The 14,263-nt window shown below is 37.6% G+C and overlaps 1 long non-coding RNA gene across 2 annotated transcripts in view; it reads left to right on the top strand.

Annotated features, from left to right (window-relative positions):
- Window positions 1-14,263, top strand: part of LOC108392645 (uncharacterized) — a 37,477-nt gene that overhangs the window by 10,623 nt on the left and 12,591 nt on the right. Inside the window, exons 2-4 of one of the 2 annotated variants that reach the window (XR_001852070.3) lie at window positions 5,041-5,096; window positions 8,940-9,038; window positions 10,481-10,656. This is a non-coding gene — a long non-coding RNA (uncharacterized lncRNA). Of the gene's footprint in view, window positions 1-5,040; window positions 5,097-8,939; window positions 9,039-10,480; window positions 13,717-14,263 lie in introns of those variants that run through there. The other variant, XR_001852069.3, reaches the window with a different exon arrangement.

The following is a 14,263-nucleotide window of genomic DNA, read 5'->3' as shown; positions in this document are numbered from 1 at the left end:
GAAATTATTCCATAATGTAGTTGTAAATTTGTTGTGTCTGTGGGAGAAGGTGAGTTCAGGATGATTTTATGCCATCATCTTGGACGGCTCTCTCTGCAGTTTTTTTTACTTGTTTGAACAGAGGTACGTTGCTCAATCACTCTATGCCTTAATTTATTCATCTCTAAAATGGAAAGCATCCCTTTTTTGCCTCACAAAGTTAGCTTTAGGCTTTTTAACAAATGTTTATTTGAAAGCAATTTATAAACTGTAAATGTTAAACAGAGTCATCATATATAGAGTCCCTCTGTAGAAAAAATACATCTAAGAACTAAATAAAAATATTCAGTTAATTCTTACAGACTGTATGATTGTAGGCCCTTGGATATGTTAACTCCACACGAGTAACTTGTTTAATTTTTACTCTTTGAGAACATTCAGTTTTTCTCAATAAATGATATTGCCCAAGCAATATGAAGAATTGCCTTTAAATTTCATTTCTCTTTCTTTTTTCCTTGACTATTAACAATACTGAAAACATATTGATAACTTTGAGTTATTTGGGAGAAATCTTTAAATAAACTGAGAAGTAAATGGTCCTAATTATTTTTTTAAAAAGCAAAACTTCTACAGAAATGTAACTAGAGTGCATATTATCTCCATTGATGAGCAGAGGCCAAACTTTATTCAGTAGTGTCCCAAGCCCCAAGTATGGCATTTCTGTTTCAGGGTAGTTTTTCAAGAAGTGGCTTAGAAATGAAGTTGATAATGGTTCTCCATAATTGAAAAAGCTCTTTTACATTTTTTTGCTTTTTTGTTACTGACATATAATTGGCATATGACATTACATTTGTTTCAGGTGTACAACATAATGATTTGATATTTCTATCTATTGCTAAATGATCACCATAGTAAGTCTAGTTAATATCAATCACCATACATAGTTCCTTGTGAGAATTTCAAGGTTTACTCTCTTAGTAACTTCCATATATGCAATACAGTATTGACTATAGTGACCATACTGTACATTACATCCCCATTTTATAACTGGCAGTTTGTATCTTTTGACCCCCTCCACTCATTTCACCCACCTTCCATGCCCCGCTTCTCGCAATCACCAATCTGTTCTGTGTATCTATGAGCTCAGGTTTTTGTTTTTTTGTTCTTAGATTCCACACAGAACTGAGATCATATGGTATTTGTCTTTGTTTGTCTGACTTTTTTCACTTAGCATAATACCCTCAAGGTCCATCCATGTTGTTTTAAACAGTAAGATTTCATTTATTTTTATGGGCTGAATAATATTCCATTTACATATACCACATATTTGTTATCCGTTAATCTATCAATGACCACTTAGGTTGTTTCCATGTCTTGGTTGTTGTAAATATGGGGCTGCATATTTCTTTTTGAGTTAGTGTTTTTGTTTTCTTCAGATAAATACCCAGAAGTGAAGCTGCTGGATCATGTGGTAGTTATATTTTTGCTTTCTTGAGGAGTCTTCATGCTATTTTCCAAAGAGGCTGTACCAGTTTTTACATCCCCATCTAGAGTGTGCTGGTGTTCCTTTTTTACACATCCTTACCAGCACTTGTTATTTGTCTTTTGATAATTACAATTCTAAGAGTTGTGAGTTGATATCTAATTGCAGTTTTGATTTTCATTTCCCCGATAATTAGTGATGTTGAGCATGTTTTCATATACCTGTTGGCCGTCTGTATGTCATCTTTGAGAAAGTATGTATGAAGATCCTCTACCCATATTTTAATTGGATTGTTTTTTTACTAGTGAATTGAATGAGTATTTTTATATTTTAGATATCAACCCCTTATCAGATATATGATTTACAATTATTTTCTTCCATTCAGTTGGTTGCCTTTTCATTTTGTCAATACTTTCCTTTGCTGTACAGAAGCTTTTCAGTTTGATGTAGTCCCACTTGTTTTTTATACTGCAGTTTTAATGAATGAATTAAATCTATATGTGTAACATGGTTAAAAGTATATTCCCATAGACGTTTCATGATAGGTTTGGAAATTATGTGTGTAAATTAAAAAGTCATTTTGTGAATATGTGTTAATTTGTGTATGTGGTTTGATTGTGCTGGGTATTTTGAAGACTACAAAGTTTAACATCCTTTATATCTGGTAACTTAGATAAGTAGATAAGACATGCATTGGAAAGTTAACAATAATCAGTAGTAGTACTGCTGAGATCATTAAACATTACAGGTAGCCTCTGCCTTACACAATCCTTTAAAAAGTCTTTTATATACTTGCTACCAAGCATAGACCTGATCTTTTGTTCTTTTCTAGGCATCTAGATCTTGACCCAGGATGGGGTCAGTGAAAGCAAGGGGCGAATAGACAAAGAAAATAGCTCTTCTCCCTCCTACATGCCAACATACACCCATCACTCTTATCCACATAAAGAAATGCTCAGAGTAGATTTTGTGAAGAAATGAAGTCAGCATGCCCACATACATACATTTATAATGTCTTTTTTTACCTTAAAACATGTATATACATGGCCTTCTCCTAAATTTTTTCCTCATTAAAACATAAATCCTCACCTGAAATAAAGGTAAAATGAATCATTAAAAGAAAAGTGATTATTATATCATATATATATGTACTCACAAAAATATAATTCTGCTAGGCAATGAACCTGTATCTTAGTTATGCATTAGGCTTGAAACATAATGTGTTTCATATGGTAATTTTAGTAGTATTCAAACTAAAAGTAAAAGAATTTTAGTTAATCATTTTCCATCTTAGTTTTAGAAAAACCTGAATTCTAAGATGTGTTTTGTTTCTTTTCTAGTTATTTCCTTTGAAAGTTTGCTGTTAAGTGACTTCCATTATCTCTTCTATTGAGTTCATACCCATTTGAATTAATTTTGAACGTATAATTGGGGTAGGTAATTACATTTCCGAGTTACTAAATTAAAAAAAACAGCATGACTTTTCAGAGGAACTTGTCGTATAAACATCTATATCTTGTCAGAACTTAGTATGAACACTTATATAAGAAAACAGGCATAGAAAATATTCTGACTTACTGCTCACAAAGTTAACCGTAGTATTTTTTTCTGTAAAGTAGATGTAATTTCTTAATTTTAAAAATTTTAATAGCCTATAACTTGTTCTTTGAATGTCAGGAGTGCTCAATATAACTTGAATCATTGTGATAGCTACTTGTCATTCTTCTAATTACATATTTTTATTTGTTTAGGGAGGGGAGGTTAATTTCTAGGAGATAAAGATTAAATCATTACCCGATACTCACTTTTATCCATTAGCTTTGAGTTTTTCTCTTGGCTTTGATTGATTCCTTTCCTTTCCTTTTCACATGTGACTAAATTTTCTATCCTTTTTGTTATCAAGCATTATTATAGGAAGTTAAGTATAGTTGAGCATAATTTTTAAAATCTCTTACTGGTGAGTGAGTATGTGTTCAACTTCTTCATCTTCTGTTATGACTCAGTCTAACATTTTACTCCATAACAAATTTTCAGCAAGTCCTCTGGCTAGGCTTAAGAAACCAAGAAAGTAGTCTAGGATTATGGAATAAAGTATGAAAAACAGAAGTGGTGTATTGACCACACTTAAATCTTACTGTTGAAACTCTCTTTTGCCTCAGCAACGGTTTTTATGCTAGGGTAATAATGAACACCAAAGCATAGGTAGCCTACAGGAAAGCAATTCACCAACCTCGGTGAACTCTGAAACACTTGCTGTCAACTTGCCTCAGCTAGCAGAACTGACAACATGACAGTGTTGTCCAAAATCTGTTTTTTTCTGAGGCTGTCATATGTCTTCAGTTCTTAGGGTGTATTGTTCAATTAAAGTATTTAAAAAATTTTAAGTTTCATTGAAATATAGTTGATATGCAATATTCTATTCATTTCTGATATACAACATAGTGGTTCAACAGTTATATACATTACTAAATGTTCACTGCAATAAGTATAGTTACCATCTGTCAACTTACAAATAAATTGCAGTATTATTGTCTGTATTCCCTATGCAGTACTTTCATACCTGTGACTAATTTGTTTTATAGTTTGAAGTTTGTACCTCTTCATCCCCTTCACCTATTTTACCCATCCTCCTCCCCCATTATGGTACTGGCACAAAAGTAGGCACATAGATCAATGGAACAGAAGAGAAAGCCCAGAAATAAGCCTATACTTATAGAGTCAATTAATATGTGACAAAGAAGTCAACTAAAATATTGTTTTACCAAATTCCTTGTCACAGTATCTGGTACATAATAAGCGCTCAATAGTTATTTGCTGAATGGATGTCATAAATCATAGGGGAGAAATTATATTCTCCTTCGAAACTAAATGTGTTGGGTAAATTGTACATAAAGGAGAAAAATAGACTTGGTGATAGAGAATAATCAAAATTGAAGAGCCTTTCATCTCAATGTAGTTCCCTCTTTGCTTTTCACATGTTATTATATCAGAAAGAAGTATCATACCTAATAAATATACAGTCCCTTTGAAGGGAGTTATATCCAAGAAAAAGACTGTATTTGGATTTGTTCAGGCTATTTTTAGCAAAGATTAACAAAATGTTATTTTAAGCTTGAATTCCACCAACAGTGAGTGGTGATCCCATCTCTCAAGATTATTACCCTCATGAATTTGACTTAACTTGAATTTGTTACTGAATATAAAAGGCATATATGTTTATTTAAGAACATTTAGAAAATATAGATTAAGTATATAGGAGATAATTACGTTATCTCTATAATTCCAGCAACAGAGAAAACAAGGAAACATATTTCCAGAGAAAATATGGAAAAGTTAATGTACGACAAAGCAATACCACTTGTTGATATTTTGGAGTAAAAGTTTATTATGAAAGTGAATTTAGTTCCTCTCTCACTTTAATAAGAATTACCTTTTCGACATTCAGTTTACATGTTATAGGTGGTTGTTTGATTTTTATAATTTATTAAACTATTTCTCATTAGTCTGTGCTTTTTTGTAGTGAATGACTTGATTTGGTTTATAGGTTAATTTAGTCTATCTCACTGTGTCTTTAACAGGTCGAGAAAGCACAAGCACTGGTACCCCAGGGAAAGCCAGGAAAGCCAGGAAAACTGTAAGTGATAAGTTCGAATGTCAGCTATGGAGAGAGAAAAAGTTTGGCTTCATACAACACCTACATTACAGCTGTGTTTATCCTGAAAGTATTCCATGGAAATTTATTTTTGAAAGCAGAAACTTTCTCAGCCTGCAAAATATGAGAGTGTTGTCCAAAATCTGTTTTTTTCTGAGGCTGTCATATGTCTTCAGTTCTTTGGGTGTATTGTTCAATTAAAATATTTAAAAAATTTTAAGTTTCGTTGAAATATAGTTGATATGCAATATTCTATTCATTTCCGATGTACAACATAGTGGTTTGGAAGGCTATCAACACTTGATGAATTTAAGAGTGCCCAAAGCCTTGGACATTTTGAAGTAACCGTCCTAGGTAACTTAACTGTTCTTATCTTTGAGTATTATTAATTTAATATTTTAAATACAGATGATGCTATTTTGCTTTAGGAGTTTAAGTGCCCCCCACCCAAAAAAAATTGTACCCAAGGAGAGCTCCTGTTTGGCTCAAACTAATTCTGGAATACATTAAGCTCTAATTGGCAAGTCTTTGGAAAGTATTTGGGGAGAGAATGGAAACCAAGGGAACTTTCCTCACCACTACCTGACTACTTCTAAAACTGATTCTTTTCGCCTTTAGAAACCATCACTTTCTTGCACATATTCTCTGCCTCTTTCTCAGTCATTTGAACTATTGAAGGGTAATGTGGCTAAAGAGAAAGGGGTACTCATCAAGAGAAGCTTCTATGAACAGAGGTGTGTTTAGCCCCTGAATTGAGAATTTGAACAAAAGTCTTAAGTTACTCAGGATGAACAGAAAGAAGCTATTGCAAAAGCTTCCCTGTCTGATAAGGGAAAATAAACTGATTTTCTCTGGGGTTCAAAACTAAGAAGTAGTTATAGAACTTAGAGAAATTTAAAGGAGGCAATGCATTCTTAAACCTATATTTAATTTTTAAGTTTGCTTCTAAGGAAAGAAAAATATAGACAAAAAATTAATTCTAAAATAAAATCTTAGCCAAAATGAGTGATTTTCAGAGTGAAGGAAAATTACATTTGTATTTTAAAATAAGGTCTTGTTACCTTAAAATGAAAGAATGAGAAAAAGTCATTAGCAAATTAATGCCTGAAAGAAAGCTTATTTCATAGATTTTTACATCTAAGGTACTAGAATAAATTACTTGACCTTTATGTAGTTTCCTTTTTTCTCTTTACTCTCTCCCACTTCCTCTTCCCCACCTCTTTACACATAAATATGTACATACATGTGATTGTAAACACTGGTATAATCTATGAAAAGTATGAATTCTGCTGACTCTGTTAGACAGTCTCAGACCTAAGTTTCAAATGCTTCCTTTTACTAGACTGTATTACTTATTCTTTTTGGGTAGTTTATCAATCTTAGTTTTATATCTAGGAAACAAAAATTATAGTAAAGATTTCCCATACTTCACAAAAAGTAACCATGGAAATCATGAGTTCATCTGGAAAAAGAATTGGATATTTTTCTTCTTTTTAACATGTTACTAATCCATTTAACATCTCAGCTATCTTACAAGTAATTGTAAACGTTTGTAGCTTTGGCTGTGCATCACTTACAAGCAAGAATCAAATGTGAAGAAGACAAACTTGTCATTCTGCCCAACGAGCTGTAATCCATGTTAGAACTTTGCTCTTTTATATCCTACTGGTTTGCAAGGACTTAAGAGGGTTTACAGGGATAAAAGACAGTAAATAATAAACCACATATGGATAAAACAAAACAGAGCATTTCTAAGGAAACAGAAAAAGTAGTTGTTACTAGGTAGTTGGAAAAAACCAAATTACTACCACCTGTCGGTAATTTTCTTGTGAACTTTCTGGCAGAAAGGAAGAAAGGGGATTTTTCCTGAGGAAGTATTTAATTTTCAGGTTAAAGAAAGCTTGAATATCTTCCAGTCCTACCCCCTGGCCAAGTAGAAGCCAGGTCATGATTAGAAATTATGTCTCCTGAGTCTCTGAACATAAACTTCTCTTGCAGAGAAAACAAACACTCACATATAGGCGCCCTTTTGTTTTTCTCCTCTAACAAAACTCAAGTCTAAACTTACTCTACGAGGTTATTGTACAAATAGCATAGAATAACAAATGTGTTAAAGTTTTTCCATTACAGGTTCCTTTTTAAATATACGGAAAGGCTCCTCAGATTGGTTCTTGCATCAAACTTATTATATATTTTTTCAATATAATCATTAGTCAACTCATAGTATAGCATTTCTGTAAAGGAGTATATTTTCACCTTGATTATTGTTATATAATCCAAATATTTAGCTCTCTAATACAAAGATAAAATCTGGAGAATTAAGATGCATGGTATTAGACCCAGTGATTCTTATAGAACCTTGCTGGGAGGAGGTAGCCTCTTAAAATCATCTGAGGGAGACCTACCCACATTCCTTGGAATTTGGACCCACCCTAGAGAAGCAGCCCATTCAGTCTCTCTGCCCTTCCTAAGGGGGCTTGTTGCCACAGAGAGCAACTAGCAAGAATACATCCTGTCTGTCAAATATGCAGGAATAGAGTAAAGGTTGAGAACTACTGCTCTATTAATAATACTTGAAGTATTGATATTCTGTGATTTTGGCTAAAATAAAAGATGAATATCAGATGTGAAATTGGTGAATTTATTATATCTTTTGTGAAAGTATGAACCCAAGTTGTATTACAAGACCAGATAAATGGCCTATATATTTTAAGCATAGCATAAGCAATGAACTCAGAAGAGAGGATTAAATCTCTAATGTACTATTTGTTAAGAGACAGAATCCTAGAACTGAAAGGTGACTTTAAGTGCATCCTGTACAAGGGGATGAACTTGTTCTCTAAATGGCCATGTAGTGAACATCTGCCAAGTGTGCTTTTTTCCCCAATTTCCACCTTGGGAGGGTTCATGCCAGCAGAGACATAGTTCTTTCAGGAAGGAAACAAAAGTGTATAGACCAAATAGCAGCATGGTTAAAAAAAAAAGCTCTCAAAAGAGAGAAGGAGTATTTGGATATTTAAACGTTATTAAAGCTACTTAGAAAAGAACATACAAAGTTGAAATGAATGCTGTGAGAATGGAGAGTGGAAGAAGTACTAAAGTTGGAGCTGGAGAGTGGTTCACACATGCTTCCCAACCCAAGACTGTAAATGACGAATAAAGAAAGAGAGAGAAGTTTTTACAGGACTGGGCTGTGCACATACGAGGGACTGAATTGTGTGCCCCTGATAGCCATGTGCTGGAATCCTTGCCCACAATGTGGTGGTATTTGGACATGGGGTCTTTGGTAGGTGATCAGGCTTTGATGAGGTCGTGAGGGTGGGGTCCACATTGTGGGATGAGTGCCCTTAAAGAAGAGACCAGAGAGCTTGCTCTCCACCCTCTCCCCACCCCCACCCCACAGTGAAGTCACAGAAAGAAGGCATTGTCTGCAAGCCAGGATGAGGATCCTCACAAAGAACCTGAGCATGCTGTTACCCCTGAGCTTGGGCTTCCCTGCCTCCAGAACTGTGTTAAACGAGTGCCTGTGATTTAAGCCAACCAGTCTATGGCATTTCATTGTGGCAGCCCAAGTGGACCCATAAGGCATGGAAGACCTTAAAAGAACAGGCTTGCCAGGATGATTTCTCAGTCAACAGTCTGAGAGGTTTTGTGGTACTCAGGTCCACCTAGCCAAGACTTCACGTGTTAAGATTCCTAAAACTAAGAAGACACCAGCAGACATTTTATGCTAATTCCACTTACCATTGTCACCGAGCACAGAGGCGAGACTGGGTGTTAGTTATAACTTCCAGTTCAGTAGAATATAAACTTTGTGCCTTACAGGCGGTACACCTTCTTGGGATCCAGGACATCTAGTCTGACAGACCCTGAAGTTTCCGGGATGGAAAGAACACATTCGGCAAGTGTGCTGCTAGAATGATGGTGAGAGAAGCTGTTGTGGCCACTCTGGGGATCAGTACGCACCCCTATTCAACATTTGGTTCAAATGCCCCGAGTGGAGACAACACACACACACAGACACACGCACAGACACACACACACACTATCAAGAGGATACAAAAAGTGCATTGCTTACATAATGAGCCTCTTTAAGAAAGGGTAGGGCAGACTGCTCCAAAAAAAAAAAAAAAAGGCCTGAGAGAGTCAGTAAGGAGACCGTGTTGGGAGTTTCACTCTGGTCAGTGGATGGGGCGACACAAGGGTTCCTGTGTGCTGGCAGGGGCTCGTGTAGTTTGCCCCTCGTCCCTCCCAGCCAGTGTGCAGAAGGAGAGAACACGTGGGCTTTTTTGTGTACCCATCCAGATGTGGGGCATTGGAAAGAGGGAGGACTGAGGCTAAAGAGCCCTCAGCAGGCAAACCTCAAGGCATGGAGTCAGGCACGCACTTACAGTCCACCCCTGACATGGGGCTGTGGCTGAAATGTGCCATTTCCCTTTAACTGAATTTGCGCTTGTTGAAGCAAGCCATTATGGAACTCTATGAGTCCTGCCGCCTGAGGCCAGATAGAGAGGCGACAGGTCCACTGCCTGCCTGCTCGACAGCCCAGCGTTCTGTATCCTGAGCAGTGAGATGAATGCCTCAGTCACTATCAATTTCTGGAACTGCAAAGTGGATATGGAGTGTCTTGGTGAGTTCTCGTATGTGTGACCTTGACTTATATTTTGGAATTCTGTAAAGCGAGAGTCCCAGAGTTCTTTGCCCCACAGGGGACGATCCTGGACAAGAGACTGTTGTTACTGCTATTGGCTGGACCAGACAGCCAGCCCCATGACAGTGGCCCGACAATCTGTAAAAATATGCTGTTGGGGCTGACTATTGGCCAGGACATCCAGTGCTGAGGTGACTGCCTAAAGGTCCGTCAACTGTACTGACTGATCCTCGGGTCCCAGACACCCATCATAGTAGAGATGTCCTAGTTGAGGGATGAGAGCTCCATCACTGGTGGCCAGAGTGATGGTGACGATTCCAGGCACAGAGTGGAGGAACACCCATTGCTGTTCACTCAGCTGGTCCCAAGGGGCTCCCCTGGTCACCAAGGGGTCAGAGAGCAGGGTGACCTCGTCCAACACTCTGGCATCTGGCAAGGGAATGATGCTGGGGAAGGTCAAGCCCTCCTGGTAGTGGGATGGATACGCCAGAGGGCCCAGGTTTGCCTCCATCTGTAACAAGGAAGCCTCGGTAGCTTTGCCCAACTTGCAAGGGTGCTGCGACTATCACCCAGGGCCTAATGGGCAACTGGCTACTGAGTGTCACAGGCCCAGGCCTGTGAGCACTTCTAATGTCAGGAGAGCTCAATATGTGGGCAGCATGGCCCCTCTAATGTCTTGTATCCTGGGGCTGAGCAGTGTTCTTTCTTCCCACAGAATCCCATGGACAACTTACGGTCATCACAGGAGGGTCAGAGATTCCAGGAGGCATGAGAGGAGGCTGCTGAAACCTCAACAGTAAAGGACTCTCCAGGAGTCCCTACCAGGAGCGACTGCTGTTTTGCAATCTGGACAAATTCTGGTGCCTTTTGCCCATAGGGGGCCCTTTGAAGGTGGGCCAGTTTTTAAATAGCAGCGTCATTTAAAATGGGCTTATGTAACATTTGCAAATGAGGACTTTCCCACTGAGCCCACAAAGGTCTATAAAATGTTGGGTTTGTTTTAACATTGTGGGTGCCAAGAGGGTCAGTAGCTCATCTTGGTAGTGTCAGTGAGGGAGCAGCCCTTGGTCTACCAAATAATCTTCAGGAATTTAACCGAGGTGCCGTGGCCTAGCCCTACCTGAGGGCTGCCCAGGTACCCTGTGCGTAGCCAGGTAAATGTGCATCACGTCCCTTCAGAAGTGAAGGTGAAGTTGCACTGCAGTGGAGGTCCTGTTGCTATAGGCACTGAACAGAACACATGAGCCAAATCTATCTTAGCAAAACCTTTACCAGTTGCTGATTGTTTGGAGGCAGTACTTTCAGTAACTCTGGATGTGGGGTCTTAATGGTATTGAGGCACTAAGTCTGTCGTAATCTGTACTGAGATGTCACTCATTCTTTTGTAGTTTAATAACAGGTAAAATTGGGAAACGTTAAATGGAGAAGTGGGTTAAATCGCCCATTCTCTGCATGACCTACATGTTCGATTTTAATCCTTACAGTCCCTTCGGGAAGGTGAAATAGAAAAGTAATGGGGATAATCACCTCTTCTCTATGAAGAACTTACATAATGGGTTTCAATCCCTTGGGGCACTGTTTATTCTTCCATAGCCCAAAGTCAGTATTTTCAGTGGAGTTCGTCTGCTGGGTCCCGTTTGGTCAAGCCAATTTATAAGTGGCAAAGACTTAATTTAATGTCATTACCCACTGTGTCAGAGTGCCTGTGGCCACTGTAGGATATTTTAGGACAATGGGTGCTATAACCAGGGGCAATTGAGGCAAGGTGGTACTCCAATGCATAAGGCAAGGCAAACCTGTTTGTCCTCTGTTTGATATTCAGTACGTCCTCTAATGTTACGGGGTCTTCCTTTTAAAATTTAGTGAGATACTCAAGTATTACCATAACTTGAGCCCCAATGTCAATCAAGAACAAAAAGGTTTCCTAAATGGTGCATTTTAACAGATTTTGAAGTTAATTCACAATCTGTTCATACAGGTGTAAACCCTATCAGCATCTTTTTTTCTTGTGGTAAAATTCACATAACATAAATTCACCATTTTAAAGGGTACATGTCAGGGGCATTTAGTGTATTTACAATGTCTTGCAGCCATCCCCTGTGTCTAGTTCCAAAGTCTATCATTACCCCAAACGGAAACGCCATCCCACTTTCCCCTCCCCTGCCCCCAGGCTCTGGAAACCACTAATGTACTATCTCTAGAGATTTACCTATTCTGATATTTGATACCAATGAAATCATACAATATATGTGGCCTTTTGTGTCTGGCCTCTCTCACTTAGCATAATGGTTTCATGTTTCATCCATGGTGTTGCATGTATCCATATTTCATTCCTTTTTATGGCTGAATGATATTCCACTGTACAGATATACCACTTTTGTGTACTTTTTCATCAGTTGATGAACACTTGGGAGGTTTCCCCCTTTTGGTTACTGTCAGCAGAGCTGCTATGAACATTTGTGTACACATTTTTGTTTGAACAAATGCTTTTGATTCTTTTGGGTCTCTACCTAAGAGTGGAACTGCTGAGTCAGTCATACGGTAATTATACGTTTAACTTTCGAGGAACTGCCAAACTACTTTCGACTGTAACTGAAGAATTTCACATTCCCACTATACTGTGCAAGGGTTCCAATTTTTCCATATCCTGGTCAATTTGTTTTAATTTCCATTTGACAAAAGAAGTCCATTATACTCATCCTTGTGAGTGTGCGTTGGCTTCACATGGTGATTTTGTTTGCATTTCTCTAGTGACTAATGATATTGAGCTGATTTTCATGTCCTTATTGCATATGTGTATATCTTTTCTTGCATTCATAGGGGTCATTTAAAAAATATATTCTTATTAGAGAGAACTCCATTCCTAGGATTTCTTTTCCTTTAGGTATATGTTGACTAGGCACCTGGGTAGGGATTATTAGAATATAACTTACAAATTAATACTTTTGTGTAAGGTATGCCCACTTATTGGATAACAGAAAATTATTTTTTCTTTAGCGATTTTGTTTCCAACCTAAGAGAAAGGTAGAAAATGTATCATTATTTTTGTTAAAGCCTTGAGAATTAAAAACTCCTCATTTGGATGTTTTATATCTTGATAATCCTTGGAAAGCCTTTAATTTTTTAAATATGGATTTGGAATGATTAACATTTTTCCTTATGTTAGTTTTATTATTGGCCATAAAGGGTTAACTCAGCAATCCTGGGTTGTTCAAACTGTGCACATTTTGAAGAACAGCATATCTTCTGGACCCAATCGGAGTCTGGACTGATGTCTGAGTCTTTGGACCATGCTGTACCTATCTGACCAGTTAAGTTAATCCTAACAATGTGATTTATTGTGAATGCCTGTTTTTGCTCTGGTTAATGGACTGGAATCTTGAGCGGCTGTGATCAGTCACACAGGCAATGCATGGTTATGTGACTGATCTTCATTAAAAGTCTCCAAAGCTCAAGTTAACTTCCCTGGTTAGCACATGTCATTTCTATTAAAATTAGGTGAATCTGCCCGTGACTCCTCTGGGAAGGGATACTTGGAAGCTTGCCTCTGGTTTCTCCTGCGTTTTTCCCCATGTACCTTTTTCTATTGTTGATTTAATCTGTTTTCTTTCACTATAAGAAACTATAACCATGAAGGTCTCTTCTGATTTGGGAATAAGAAGAGGAATGGGGACCTGGGTAGGTAAGATCTGTCAACGTGCCTGTGTGACTACCCGATAATCTCTGGACACCAAGTTTCAGATGAAGGTCCTTCATTGACAACACTTCACATGTGTTGTCTCACTTTGTTGCTAGGGGAATTTGAGCATGTCCTTGTGCAAATCCATTAGGAAGGGACACTTGGAAGATTGAGCCTGATTTCTCCTTGACTTCACCCTGTGTACCTCTTCTCTGCATATTTTAACCTATTTGACTTGAGTTTTCACTGTAATAAACTGTAACTATGGCGTATCAGCTTTTTAATTTCCTTGAGTCCTTAGAGCAAATGATTGAGCATGAGTGTGAAACAGATTATGTATTTTAACATACAACACATGGAAGATAATTTACGTCAGGTTAAATTGAGATACTTGGTTATTTGTGAAAGTAACCAAACTGAGATTTGGGGATAGTTTAACATAGGTGGGTATTGTTGAGTTTCATGCACTAATCATCAAAGAGAACAAAAAGGGGTAAGAGTGTGTGTGTGTGTGTGTGTGTGTGTGTGTGTGTGTGTGTGTGTGTGAAAGAAATAGAGGAGGAAGAGGAGAAAGAGAATGTGGTGGGAGGAGAGATAGAGGTAGAAAGAGAGAGAGGGAGGGAGGAATAAGAGAGTGAGATTCCTATGCATGTAAAAAATGAAAACATTACTGGAAGTTTATATGCAAACTTGGTAATAGGGATATATTGAGAAGGGGCTATTGGGTACTGTGCTAATTCATTTAGATATTAATGAAAACATTTTCCAATTATTTGTTTATATTAAGCATGCATCATTTTTATTTAAAAAACCCTGACA

This window comes from Manis javanica, chromosome X (genome assembly GCF_040802235.1).
Source record: "Manis javanica isolate MJ-LG chromosome X, MJ_LKY, whole genome shotgun sequence".
NCBI classification, from domain to species: domain Eukaryota; kingdom Metazoa; phylum Chordata; class Mammalia; order Pholidota; family Manidae; genus Manis; species Manis javanica.
The sequence above is the reverse complement of the archived record's forward strand: the minus strand, read 5'-3'. Positions and strand labels throughout refer to the sequence as shown.